The sequence below is a fragment of the Dipodomys spectabilis genome, unplaced genomic scaffold, assembly GCF_019054845.1.
Source record: "Dipodomys spectabilis isolate Male_0828 unplaced genomic scaffold, ASM1905484v1 ptg000004l, whole genome shotgun sequence".
NCBI lineage: Eukaryota > Metazoa > Chordata > Mammalia > Rodentia > Heteromyidae > Dipodomys > Dipodomys spectabilis.
This window is the reverse complement of record NW_024870681.1, coordinates 7,260,074-7,273,925: the sequence shown is the minus strand read 5'-3', so window position 1 is coordinate 7,273,925 and position 13,852 is coordinate 7,260,074. Positions and strand designations below refer to the sequence as shown.

At 42.0% G+C, this 13,852-nt stretch overlaps 1 non-coding gene across 1 annotated transcript; it reads left to right on the top strand.

The window, feature by feature from the left end:
• Positions 1 to 13,259: 13,259 nt before the first annotated feature.
• LOC122120503 lies at positions 13,260 to 13,362 on the top strand. Its single transcript, XR_006149709.1, has one exon. It is a non-coding gene; the product is annotated as a U6 spliceosomal RNA (small nuclear RNA).
• Positions 13,363 to 13,852: the final 490 nt, after the last annotated feature.

The window sequence follows — 13,852 nt, the reverse complement described above, 5'->3', positions numbered from 1 at the left end:
CATCTCAGAATATACCTGTGAAGGTATATTTGTGTTGCATAAAAGACTTAAAAGTCTGGTAACTAAAAACAACTATCTGGACAAATATGTAAAGAACATGATCACACAACACCTTTAGACTCTTTGTTGTTGTTATGGGGCTTGAACCTAAGGGCTTAGGAGCTGTCCCTGAGCTCTTCTGCTCAAGGCTAGAGCTTAACCACTTTGAGCTACAACTTTATTTCCAGTTTTCTGGTGCTTCATTGGAGATAAGAGTCTCATGGACTTTCTTACTTGCCTGGGCTGGCTTTGAACCGTGATCTGCAGGTCTCAGCCTTCTGAGTAGCTAGGATTACAGATGTGAGCCACTAGCACCAGGCTACACCTTTAAACTCTTAGCCTTATTGGGTGTCTATAAACACTACAAATGAGTTTACTTTTGATCCAGTAAACCGCCTAAGAATTTACCCTGGATATAAAACTCCAGCACAAGTTATTGCTGTTTGTATTTTCAATAATGGAGACAACCCAAATAGCCATCTAGGGGAGAGAGGTGAGTAAACTACAATACAATACAAACACTTAAGCCAGTACTATACATCTATAACTCACCATCAGGGAATGAGTTCGAGGAAACATTGTTTAATGAAGAAGGCAAAGTATAAGAGGCTATTATGCTATGTTTAGCATAAGAAGAAAAAGAGAGTGACAAAACATTTTTCTTTTGACCAAAAAAGAAAAATAGGAAGGACAAAGCAGAATGAAATGAGTTATATATAAGGATATATATATATATATATATATATATATATATATATATATAGTAGGTGAAACTAGGACACTGGTGCCTCACGCCTATAATCTTAGATACTCAGGAGGCTGAGATCTGAAGATCATGGTTTGAAACCAGGCTAAGCATCAAAACTCCAAAAGAGCCGGGTGCTGGTGGCTCACGCCTGTAATCCTAGCTACTCAGGAGGCTGAGATCTGAGGATCGCGGTTCAAAGCCAGCCCAGGCAGGAGAGACCGTGAGACTCCTATCTCCAATAAACCACCAGAAAACCGGAAGTGGCGCTGTAGCTCAAGTGGTAGAGTGCTCGCCTTGAGCTGAAGAGCTGAGAGACAGCGCCCAGGCCCAGAGTTCAAGCCCCACGACCGACAAAAAAAAAAAAAAAAAAAACTCCAAAAGACTCATCTCCAATTAGCTGGTGAAAGCCAGAACTGGAAGCCATGCTTTTTGCCATAAGCAAAAAGAAAATGAGTGAAAATTTGAGTCCAAGAGTTTAAGCCCTAATACCCACACATACACAAAAAAGGTTGGGGAAGCTAGTGTGTGTACTCACGGGTTAGCAAGCTCATCTACCATGTGCAAGGCCATAGGTTCAATCCCCAGAAATAAAGAAACCGGGAGGGAGTTGGAGAAGACTTGGCATGATAGTGCATACTTACAAATAATCCCAACTATTTGGGAGTCTGAGGACAGAGGATTGAGTTTGAGGCCAATGCGGAGAACTTAGCAAGATTTTGTGTCAAAATAAAAGTAAGTTGAGGGCTCGGAATGTGGCTTAGTGGTAAAGTGCTTGCCTAGCATGCACAAAGTCCTGGGTTTGATTTCTCAGTACCACATAAACTGAAAATGCTGGAAATGGCACTGTGGCTCAAGTGGTAGAGAGCTAGCTTTGAGCAAAAGAAGCTCAGAGATAGTGCCCAGGCCTTGAGTTCAAGCCCCAGGACTGGCCAAAAAAAAAAAAAAAAAAAAGAGATTAGCATTGGCGGCTCAAGCCAGTAATCCTAGCTACTTAAGAGGTTGAGATCTCAGGATTGAAGTTTGAAGCCAGCCCACATAGAAAAGTCTGTGATACTCTTATTTTCAATTAACCAGTAAAAACCCAGAAGTGGAGTTGTGGCTCAAGTGGTAGATTGCCAGCCTTGAACAAAAGAAGATCAAGGACAGTGCCCAGGCCCTAATTTTAAGCCCCAGGACTGGCATAAAAAAAAAATTGGGTAAATCTTGCTGTCTATTTCTTTTAAACATGTGTCTTTTGTTTTATCTAAAGATAATGAAATGAGTTATATATAAAAAGTGGGTGAAGCCACCTTTTATGACCACAAAATAGAAAGAGAATCTTTGGAATGAACAATAAAATGTGAACATCTTATAGGTCGAAGGTAAATGCTTTCATTTAAGGAGTGGGAATCAAGGACAATGATAAATGCTTCATGTGATAATATATATCATAAAAATAGTTTATAGCATCAAGTGCATAGCGTGAAATTAAGCAAAGTTTAATTGAACCTGTCAAAGTTACTGCTTTAAATGTTAGCTGTTCTAAATAATATACAAGGGATGAAAGAATATTATGTGATATTCTTCTAAATACACTTAAAGCACAATGTCGTTTTCTGAAATTGAAGTATATACCTGATTTTAATGAATATATATATATATATATAGAGAGAGAGAGAGAATGTGTACTGGGACTTGAATTTAGGCCTTGGCCACTATTCCTGAGATTTTTCACTCAAGGTTGATGCTCTACCACTCGAGCCACGGCTTTACTTCTGGCTTTTTGGTTTTTTAAAATTGGACATAAGATTCTCATTGACTTTCTTTGACTGGGCTAGCTTTGAATGGCAGTCCGCAGATCTCACCCTCCTTAGTAGTTAGTTTTACAGCAGTGATTAACTGGTGTCTAGCCAAACACATTTTTATAAAATATTTTTTCCAGGCATAGTATCACACCCTTGTAATATATGCAGTTGGAAAGCTAGGGCAGGAAGATGGTGAGATTTGAAGCCAGCCTATGCTTTATAGCAAGACCTGTCTCAAAAAATATCTATTTATCATCTATCTACCTGTCTGTCTGTCTGTCTGTCTATCTATCTATCTATCTATCTATCTTATCTCTTTGTTGATTTTTTTTGAGTTTCCTGACTTTTGGGAGAACAAGAAGCAAGCATTCATTGTAAACAAAGGGAAAACTAGGTACAGAGAGAACAATGAGTTTATTTAGCATCACTTAGTAGAAAATCAGAGACCACCAATTTATCTGAATTATAAAAATATGTGTACTTAGCACGCAGCAGCTAAAGTTCTTTTCACAGCAAAGTGAGAGTATAGAATAATCAATAAATAAAATCAATAGTGTTCCCGTGTTAGAATTAGCATATATGAATTTTGCTCGAGGATTTAAGTCTCATGTCTAACTGACTACTGACCTTCAAGACAATGACAGCATGATTCATGTGACTGGAATAAATTTAATACCAAGTACAGGGAAATATTTATTTCTACTTTATTTCTGTAGCTATGGTTAAAAGTTTACTTTGCTGGGCATGGTGACTCAGGCCTGTAATCCTTAACTATCTGGTTGATAGGATTACTTGGAGGCCAGCTTGAGCAAAAAGTGAGACTCTCTCTTCAGCAGAACAAGTTGAATGTGAGGGTCTAAGTCTGTCATCCCAGCTATGCAAAAGGCCAAAGGTAGAAGGATCATGATCCCAGGATGGGCCAGGTAAAAAGTGAGGCCTCATCTGAAAATAATAATAATAATAATTATTATTATAATAACCTAAAGTAGGCTGAAATAGGCTGAATGTGTGGCTCAAATCTTATAATATGTGTCTAGCAAGTCCAAGGCCCTGAGTTTAAATCCCAGTACTACCAAAAAAAAGATTGACCTCGATTAGGTTAATGTCAGCCTGTAGTAACGACAAAAAGAGGTTGACTTTTCTTTCCTTTTCTTTCTTTCTTTCCTTTCCTTTTTCTTTTCTTTTCTTTTTCCTTTTTGCCAGTTCTGGAACTCAGAGCCTGGACATTGTCCCTGAGCTTCTTTTGTTCAAAGCTAGCTCTCTACCACTTGAGCCACAGTGCCATTTCCAGCTTTTTCAGTTTATGTGGTATTGAGGAATTGAACCCAGGGCTTCATGCATGCTAGACAAGCACCCTACCACTAAGCCACATTCCCAGCCCAAGAGGTTGACATTTCACTCTGGGTCTGAGGATGCAGGTCAACCCCACAGCATTAGCCTACCATGTGGGAAACTTTAGGTTCTGTCTATCCCCAGCACCCACCAACCCCTCCCCCCACTCACGCACTGGCTAGTGCTCCTGCACACACACAGAAATGCTTCACTTTTGCTAGCATTTTTTTTTTTTTTTTGAGGTCAGTTGTAGAGCTTGAACTCAAGGTCTGGGCACTGTCCCTGAGCAATTTTACTCAATGCTAACACTCTACTACTTGGAGCCACAGCACCAGTTCCAGTTTTCTGGTGGTTAATTCGAGATGAGTCTCACATACGGGGCTGGGAAGGTGGCTCAGTGGTAGAGCGCTTGCCTTGCATGCATGAGGCCCTGGGTTCAATTCCTCAGCACCACATAAAGAAAAAAGCCGGAAGTGGCACTGTGGCTCAAGTGGTAGAGCGCTAGCCTTGAGCTGAAGAGCTGAGGGACAGCGCCCAGGCCCAGAGTTCAGGCCCCATGACCGGACCCTCCCCCCCCCCCAAAAAAAAAGAGTCTCACATACTTTCCTTCTGGGTCTGGCTTTGAACCATGATCCTCAAATCTCAGCCTTCTGAATAGCTAGGATTACAGGCGTGAGTCACCAGTACTGGCAGCCATCATCCTTTTGAAGATAGATTGACACAACCAGACACAACACTGATGGGGCTCCAAGAACATTGAGTAAAACATCTCCGAGACATCTTTGTAAAGTAGAAACAATGTGATCACTAGGCACCAATGGCTCATGTGGATAAACCTAGCTATGTAGGAGGCTGAGGTCTGAGGATCTCGGTTCAAAGCCAGCCTGGGCAGGAAAGTCTGTGAGACTCTCACTGCCAATTAATTACCAAAAAGCCAAAAGTGGAGCTGTAGCTCAAGTGGTCGAGCACCAGCCTTGAGCAAAACAGCTAAAGGTCAGAGTCCTGGACCCTGAGTTTAATCCTCAGTACTGGCAAAGAAAGAGGTGGGGGGAAGAAAAGAGAGAAGCAGAAAGAAAGAGAAAGAAGAAAGGAGAGAAGGAGGGAGAGAGGAAGGAAGGAAGGAAGGAAGGAAGGAAGGAAGGAAGTCAAGCAGGCAGGCAGGCAGCAGGCAGGCAGGCAGGCAGGCAGGCAGGCAGGCAGCAGGCAGGCAGGCAGCAGGCAGGCAGGCAGGCAGGCAGGCAGGCAGGCAGGCAGGCAGGCAGGCAGAAAGGAAAACATTGTAATCATGTGTTCCCTAAGGCTTCCTGTGATTTTCATTATGAAACTAGTACAGAGCTTTGGCTTGTGAGCCTCTAAGCCGAAAGCGGCTCCCTTTCTTATTCTTTCTTATCATTGCTCACGGCTAATACCTGGGCCCTTGGGAAAAACAGAGAAATCTAAGATAACCCTGATGGTGAGATGGTCTCTTTAGATCTGAATTCCAACAGTGCTATGAACATCTTGAGAGTTATGAGCCATAGTTCACTATTTAGAGTTGCATTTCAATATCATGATGAATTGGCTGGGGAAAGGACTCAGGAATGTGAAAAGATTTGTATAACAAAGAACCATAAATCATCTCTGGTACAGTGGGCCCCCTATCTCTCAGCCTGTGGGCTGGTCAGAGGAGCTGCAAGAGGAGCTCTGAGAGGGAAAGGGATTGTCAAGCCTTTGGGGTTGCAGTGTTCTCCAAAGCAGTAAGGGCCCCCACCTAATCTTTCCAGAGGCATCATTCATGAACTCAATTGGGAGCTTCCTGCATGTGAGACACTGTTCTGAAGCTACTGGAGTGAGAAGGGACAGGGAATGGGCCAAGAGAACAGGACCAGAAGAGTGAGATACAATACCTGGCTTGTTTATTAGACTTTTTTTTGTTGTTGTTAGTTCTGGGGCTTGAACTCAGGGTCTGGGCACTGTTCCTGAACTTCTTTTGCTCAAGGCTAGTGCTCTACCACTTGAGCCACAGCACTACTTGCGGCTTTTTCTGTTTATGTGGTGCTGAGGAATCAAACCCAGGGCTTCATGCATGCTAAGCAAGCACTCTACCACTGAGCCACATTCCCAGCCCTAGGCATTTCTTTTGTAATGCCAGTCCTGGGACTTGAACTCAGGGCCTGGGCATTCTCCCTGAGCTTTTATACACAAAGCTAGCACTCTACCACTTTGAGCTCCAGAGCCATTTCTGGCTTCTTGGTAGTTAATTGGAGATAAGCATCTTACAGACTTTCCTGCCTGGTCTGGCTGCTAACTGCAATCCTCAGATCTCAGCCTCTTAAGTAGCTAGGATTAGTGGTGTGAGCTACCCATGCCTGATTTTTTAGGCATATTTATGACAAGGACCCGACTTGCTTCTTTTTTTTTGGGGGGGGGGGTCCAGTTGTGGGGCCTGAACTCTGGACCTGGGTGCTATCCCTCAGCTCTTCACCTCAAGGCTAGCGCTCTACCAGTTGAGCCACAGTGCCACTTCTGGCTTTTTTTTTTCTGCTTATGTGGTGCTGAGGAATCGAACCCAGGGCCTCATGCATGCAAGGCAAGCGCTCTACCACTGAGCCACCTTCCCAGTCGCGACTTGCTTCTTTAGCATCCACATAGGTACATAATACTTGTTCGCATAACTTTATGGAACAAATGTGTTTCTGAGCTCTTCTGTCTTTAAGATAAAATTCTATCAAGCGAAGAATATCTATATTCTCCATAAAGTTGTCCCTGTTACCCAGCATTGGAATTAATTTCCTCTGCTCCTCTGTTCCTTTCTTCTTTGTGTATATCCTGTCTGTTCCTCTGTAGGGCTCTCTGAGGTCATTATCATGGACTGTTGGGTAGAATATTGGCTTTGGGGCAAAACAGGATCATTTTAGAATCTCAGTTCTACTATGTGTGAGCTGGGTTTGTTTCTTAGCTAAGCCTTAGATTTCCTCCTCTATAAAATGGGGGTCATAGTTTGTATTTATTAAAAGTTTGGGAGCATGGAACAAAATAAAGTTTGTCAGCATTTTGAAAAGTGCCTAGAATACAGAATGCATTCAGCTGCTAGCTATTGCTATTAGGTACTGCTACTGTACCGATGATCATTTTACAGGGAGGAAGTCCAAACTCATAGAGATTAAATAACTTAAGTACCTTATAAGTGAGGGGCAGAATGACACTGGACTAAAGAACTCCAGAACAGGAAACTGCCTTTTATAACTTAGTCAGACATGAGCAATAATTTCTCTGGGCCATTATTTCTTTATTTGTAAAACAGGGATGATACTTGACAACAATATCTACCTTGCCAAGAGGATATCTACCCTGAGATGAGAGGATATATACAAGGGCTTGGCTCATAAAATACTCAGAAAATGGGAGCTGCTATTATTCCCAAATGTCACCCAGTCGAAGAGTGGCAGGATTTGTATTTAAACCCAATGGGTCTTACTTGTCCTTTTCTTTTTTAATTAAAAAAAATGGTGCTGGGGGCTGGGAAGGTGGCTCAGTGGTAGAGTGCTTGTCTTGTATGCATGAGGCCCTGGGTTCGATTCCTCAGCACCACATAAGCAGAAAAAGCTGGAAGTGGTGCTGTGGCTCAAGTGGTAGAGTGCTAGCCTTGAGCTGAAGAGCTGAGGGACAGCGCCCAGACCCAGAGTTCAGGCCCCACGACCGACAAAAAAAAGAAAAAAAGACACTATCATCAACTTTTTCTCTCTTCAAGCTGAAATGTCAGTTAGCAGATGCTATTTACATTTTTTCAATTATAATAAAATTAATGACTTGATCTTTACCTTTGATAATTGCTTTATCTTTGTTCACAAATATATACTCATATACTTATAATTTTGAACTAGATCATCCTTCTTAATTAATAGACACGTTAATGCACACACAAATATTATATATACACATATCCTAATCTTCCAGAGAAATGGCTAATATTATGAAGGAATATGCTGCTTCCTTCATGTTTGTTGTTTTTGTTGTTTTTCAGGGCTTTTGATTTCCAAAGAAATCATCATCATATCACCCGATGTGGAAGAAATAGCTGCGTTGTCAAAGCTCATAGAATTCAGAAACTTTTTAGACCACAATAAAGACAATTTGCCCCATGAAGGTTAGAATGTGTTTGTGACTTTCACTAAGTATCACTATCTTACAATACTGTGTGAAATTTATATAATCACTTAATCATAATAAAAATTTGCTAAAAAAAAGAAAAAAAGAAATAATCATCTCAGGCAAAGCAAGACAGGGCATTTTTGGGGGCCAAAATTAGGATCAAAACTTGTTCATGGAATGAAACCCAAAGCAAGAACTGGCCTTCTTCCTTCCAACAGGCCCTGCTTTGGCATACTGCCCCTCCCCAACCCCAGGAGGGGAGAGAGGAGAACTAGGGTCAGGGAGTGGTGACCAGGTTAGCAACAAGAGCAACAGAAGGAGGAAACAAAGGAGCTAAGAGTAGAAGCTGCTCCTCCAATGCCTGAGCATGTTTCTCGGCTGAAAGAGAATGGCAGGACAGCGACTCAAACTGAGCGCCAGGAGGGAGGAAAGGGAAGGGGACAGCTAATGGATGAGGTGGCCCAGCAGGTGTCAGAGGTCATGAGGGCACCACAGTGAACTAATTGGCCACTCTGCATATTCACTTTCTGCCACAAGCCTATACAGCTGGGTCCTGAGAAAAAGGCCTGGGATGAGCTGGCTGTACGTATGTACGTATGTATATATTTACTTATTTATTTATTTGTGCAGATTTGAGGCCGACACAACTGAAACTGAATTCTATTGCCTTCTCTCCTGCCTCTGGCTAGGGGTTAGGTTTTTGTCAAGAGTAATGTTAAATATGCAGCCATCTAGATCATCTTTCTTTATGCATACTTAGTGAAATGAGGAAAGCAATTTGCTCATCTCACAGACAAAGTAGAAGAGGGAGAAGAACTTGGGTCTTCTCAATCCCATGTCAGAATTTTTTTTTTTGTCGGTCATGGGGCTTGAACTCTGGGCCTGGATGCTGTCCTTCAGCTCTTCAGCTCAAGGCGAGCGCTCTACCGCTTGAGCCACAGCGCCACTTCCTGTTTTCAAGTGGTTTTATTGGAGATAAGAGTCTCACGGACTTTCCTGACTGGGCTGGCTTTGAACCGAGATCCTCAGATCTCAGCCTCCTGAGCAACTACGATTACAGGCGTGAACCACCGGCGCCCGGCCCATGTCAAAAATTTTTGTCATAATATACTTCTATCAGAAACATACTGACTTTGAAAACTTGTGTAAACTGGTGTGGTTAACCAATCAGCCTCTGGGTCAAAGAGCTTGGAAAAGAATGCTGGCTACTTGCTCTGTAGCCTTAAAATAGTTTCTTTTCTTTTTTGTCAGTCATGGGGCTTGAACTCTGGGCCTGGATGCTGTCCCTCAGCTCTTCAGCTCAAGGCTAGTGCTCTACCACTTGAGCCACCGCTCCACTTCCAGCTTTTTTTGTGCATGTGGTGCTGAGGAATCAAACTCAGGGCCTCATACATCAAGGCAAGCACTCTACCTTCCCAACTCTAACATAGTTTCTTAATCTTTCAAAGGATCCCTTATTTCATCTATAAGAAAAACTAGGGTTAGGGCTGGGGGTTTAGCCCAGCGGAAGGGCGCATGCCCTGCGGGTGCAAGGCCATGGGTTCCATCCTTAGCCCTGGGGGAAAAAAACAACAACTAAGGTTAAATGATGTAAATACATGTGAAGTAAGCACATACTTCAGTACATTATTTGCTATTACTATCACTGTCAATCCCCCAAGGAACCTCCTATTCCATGATGAAATCTTACTCTTCCTCAGTCAGTGAATCATGGGGACAGCTCCCTCTCAGCTCCCCACAGATACAGCTGTCTATACTTGGAATGACCTAATCTTCCATGAGTCAATCTTCCATGCCAAAAGCTTAAAAGGGGACCAGGCACAGTGGTTAGTGTAATTGAAAGGAAGATGTTCTTTGTCACCACAAGGATTCAAACTTAAGATCAACTTACTCTTTGCAGGAATGGACTGGATGGAGGCTACACTAGATGAAGCCTGGGTCTTAGAATTTTCTATTTCGCTGTTGAGTAGCTTAATAGGACACATCATTCAGCTCTTCCCAGCAATCTAAAGCAGAATATCACTTGGGTACCCGTGATACACACAGATTCTGGAGCAGATAAAAAGATGAAAGCACAGAGAAATGTAGCCGGAATGTCTGTGAATGTTGACTGGTCCTATTCCATGAGGTGCCCTTACATTATAGACATTTATAGGGTCACAAAGCACTGACTGTGAGTTTCTACCCAATATTTAATTTTTTTTTTGGTCGGTTGTGGGGCCTGAACTCTGGGCCTGGGCACTGTCCCTTAGCTCTTCAGCTTAAGTCTAGTGCTCTACCACTTGAGCCACAGTGCCACTTCTAGCTTTTTCTACTTATGTGGTGCTGAGGTATCGAACCCAGGCCCCATGCATGCAAGGCAACCACTCTACCACTGAGCCACCTTCCCAGGCCCCCAATATTTAATTTTGAAGCTCTCATTTGTCACATGCTCTTTATTCATCCATCCATCCATCATTCATTCACTTGTGGTTGAAGTATAATGAACAAAGGATAAAATGATTTAAATGATTTTTGTTTAGTATCTTTTTTCCATTTTAGTATAGTTAATGTATTTAGTACTATATTGAATTTTCATTTAAATATAGCTAGATTTATTCTTTATGATATTGTGCTTTTTTTTTCTGAGTCTTAAATAAGACACAAGGTCATTCTCCATTTTTTCTTCTAAGAGTTCTAAAGTTCTAGATTAGCATACCAAATGAAGCTAAATGTATGTACGAGCAATGTGACAAAGGGATCTAATTTTATTTTTTCCATATTGATAACCAGTTGCTCTAGCACCATTTGTTAAATTGCCTATCTTTCCCCAACACAATCTGTGATGCCCGCTTTGCAATACACCAACTTTTCTTTCACTCTGTTGTGATAACAGAGCTGAAGTTTTAATGTGAGATGTCCTTTAAACAAAATGTTGAGATTATTATTATCAGCAGAAATACAATAGAACAGCTGGCACTGGTAGCTCATGCCTGTAATCCTAGCTACTCAGGAGGCTGAGATCTGAGGATCACAGTTCAAAGCCAGCCTGGGCAGGAAAGTCCATGAGATTCTTATCTCCAATAAACCACTAGAAAACCAGAAGTGGTATTGTAGCTCAACAGAGCGTTCCCCTTGAGCTGAAGAGCTCAGGGACAGCACCCAAGCCCAGAGTTCAAGCCCCATGACCGACAAAAAAAAAATACAATAGATCTCTAGAGCCTATGCATCTAAGTGGTCTTGACTGGATCACCATGTCCAACATTTATTGGTTGAGATGAGGTTTTGCCTACTTTTGCCTGGGCTGGACTCAAATTGCAGTCCTCCCAATCTCTGCCTTCCAAGAAGTTAGGATAAAGATTACATGAGTGAGCCATTAAGCACATGGTTTAATTTCTCTCTGTTTCCTTTCTTTTCTTTTCTTTTTTGGTCAGTTGTGGGGCTTGAACTCTGGGCCTGGGCACTGTCCCTCAGCTCTTCAGTTCAAGGATAGCACTCTACCATAGCGCCACTTCCGGCTTTCTGGTGGTTTATTGGAGGTAAGAGTCTCACAGATTTCCTGCCCAGGCTGGTTTTGAACAATGATCCTCAGATTTCAGCTCCTGAGTAGCTAGGATTGATTACAGGCATGAGTCACTGGCACCCAGCTTGTTTCTTTTCTTTTCTTTCCTTTTCTTTTTTCTTTCTTTCTTTTTTAACAAACAGATTTATAGACTCTTAGAGTTGAATGACATCTTCTCTTACTCAAAACCTTATTTGAGATAATCATCCCTAAAACTGCATGCCTGATAAATTGTCCTCCCAGTATTTATCAGCTATAAGGACAAGTTCAGCTCATTGACAAGCAGTCAAGTACTTTTCCTGCAGATCTAGTGTGTCATGTTTTCTCCTTCACATAAACGCTCTGTGTGTATTTGTATTTGCTCTTTTCAAGGTACTTCTTTCTCTTTTCTCTCTCCTTCCTTCCTTCCTTCATTCCTTTCTTCCTTTTCTTCTCCCCCCTCTTCTTCCTCCTCCTCCTCTTCTTCCTGTTCCTATTCTTCCTCCGCTTTCTTCTTGGACAGATCTGGGGTTTGAACTCAGGACCTCATGTTCTTGCTTAGCTTTCTTTTCTCAAGGCTGATGTTCTATCAATTGGGCCATACCTCTAATTCTGGCTTCTTGCTGATTAATTTGAAATGAGAGTTTCTTATATTTGCCTAGCCTAGTTTTAAACCACAAACCTCATAATCTCACTCAGCTGCCTCAGTAGCTAGGATTATAGGTATAAACTAGCAGTGTCCAGCTTTAGGCCTTCCCTCCTCTTCCTCCTCCTTCTCCTCCTCCTCCTTTTTTTTGGTTGATGGTGGGGCTTGAACTCTGGGCCTGGGAGCTATCCCTGAGCTCTTCAGCTCAAGGCAAGAACTCTACCACTTGAGCCACAGCGCCACTTCCGGTTTTCTGCTAGCTATTTGCAGATAAGAGTCTCATGGACTTTCCTGCCCCAGCTGGCTTTGAACCTCGATTCTCAGATCTCAGCCTCCTGAGTAGCTAGGATTACAGTCATGAGCCACCGGTGCCTGACTTTAGGCCTTCCCTTCTGAGATTGTGTCTTTAGTCAAATGAGATAGGTTCCAGAGTTCTTACTATCCTGGCCATTCTCCCAGCAATGCATTTATTCTTGAAAGTGATGCCAAGATTTCAAGGTGTGGTGGGCTAAAAAGTGAGACTCTTCCATCACACAATCTGGACACAGTTACTTGGATCCCTGCAGCCTACAGTCCTGTCTTTTAGTAAGTATAGCACATTGAGTGCTTATGTTCAGCTTAGGGCTAACTAAGCCTGCTATTCATTTTTTTCATTTGAAGTGCATTACTGAAAATATAATGTTTGTCTTTTAAAATAGAAAAAAAGCATTTCTTTGTTGCTTTGTATGTCCCTCCCCCACAGTATAACCCCTGCTTTCACTGTATTTGATGTTGGCATGATTTGTGGAGGGGAAGGGGAAAAACAAATCGTTTAAATAGGGATACAGGTGGACCCATTGCAACAATGAGATGTACAAGTCGTTATGTCGAAAACGAACTTTACAACTTTGGTGCGGGTGGTGGTGGTGGGAGGATGGGAAGGGATGGGAAGGGGAAACAAAGGAGGAGGCTACAATGCTTGATAAGAAATGTACTCATTATCTTGCCCATGTAATTGTAACCCCTCTGTACAGTATTTTCACAATAAAAAAAAGAAAAAGAAAAAAATAGAAAAAAAGCTTGCTTTGGCAGCACATATACTAAAATTGGAAGGACACAGAGAAGATTAGCATGGCCCCTGCGCAAGGATGACATGCAAATTCGTGAAGCATTCCATATTTTTTCACAATCGCTTAATAACTATGTATACATGACCATATAAAATGATGCTAATCGAAATGAACTCCAAGATATAGAAACAAGAGGTCATTTTTTGTTTTTGACCTTGTCATCAATGTTCTACTGTATCAAGTTCTTCATCTTTTTTTTAAAATTTAATTAATTATTTATTTATTTTCTTTTTTCCCTTCCATTTATCCCTGCTTAGTCACTGGTTTTTATTCTGGTACCCCTGCATCTTGTATATACGTTCATCTGATTTAGGGAAAGGAAGAGGAATAACAAAATGTTGAAACAAGGACAAAGGATGACCCAATGCAAAAGTGATACTCACAAGACACTGTGTTGGAAATGAACTTTACAACTTGGGGGGCAGGGTGGGGCTGGGAGGAGGGATAGCGGGAGAAAAATGAAGGAGTGGCTAATAATGTTTGACAAGAAATGTACTCATTACCTTACTTATGTAACTATAACCCCTCTGTACAGCACCTTCA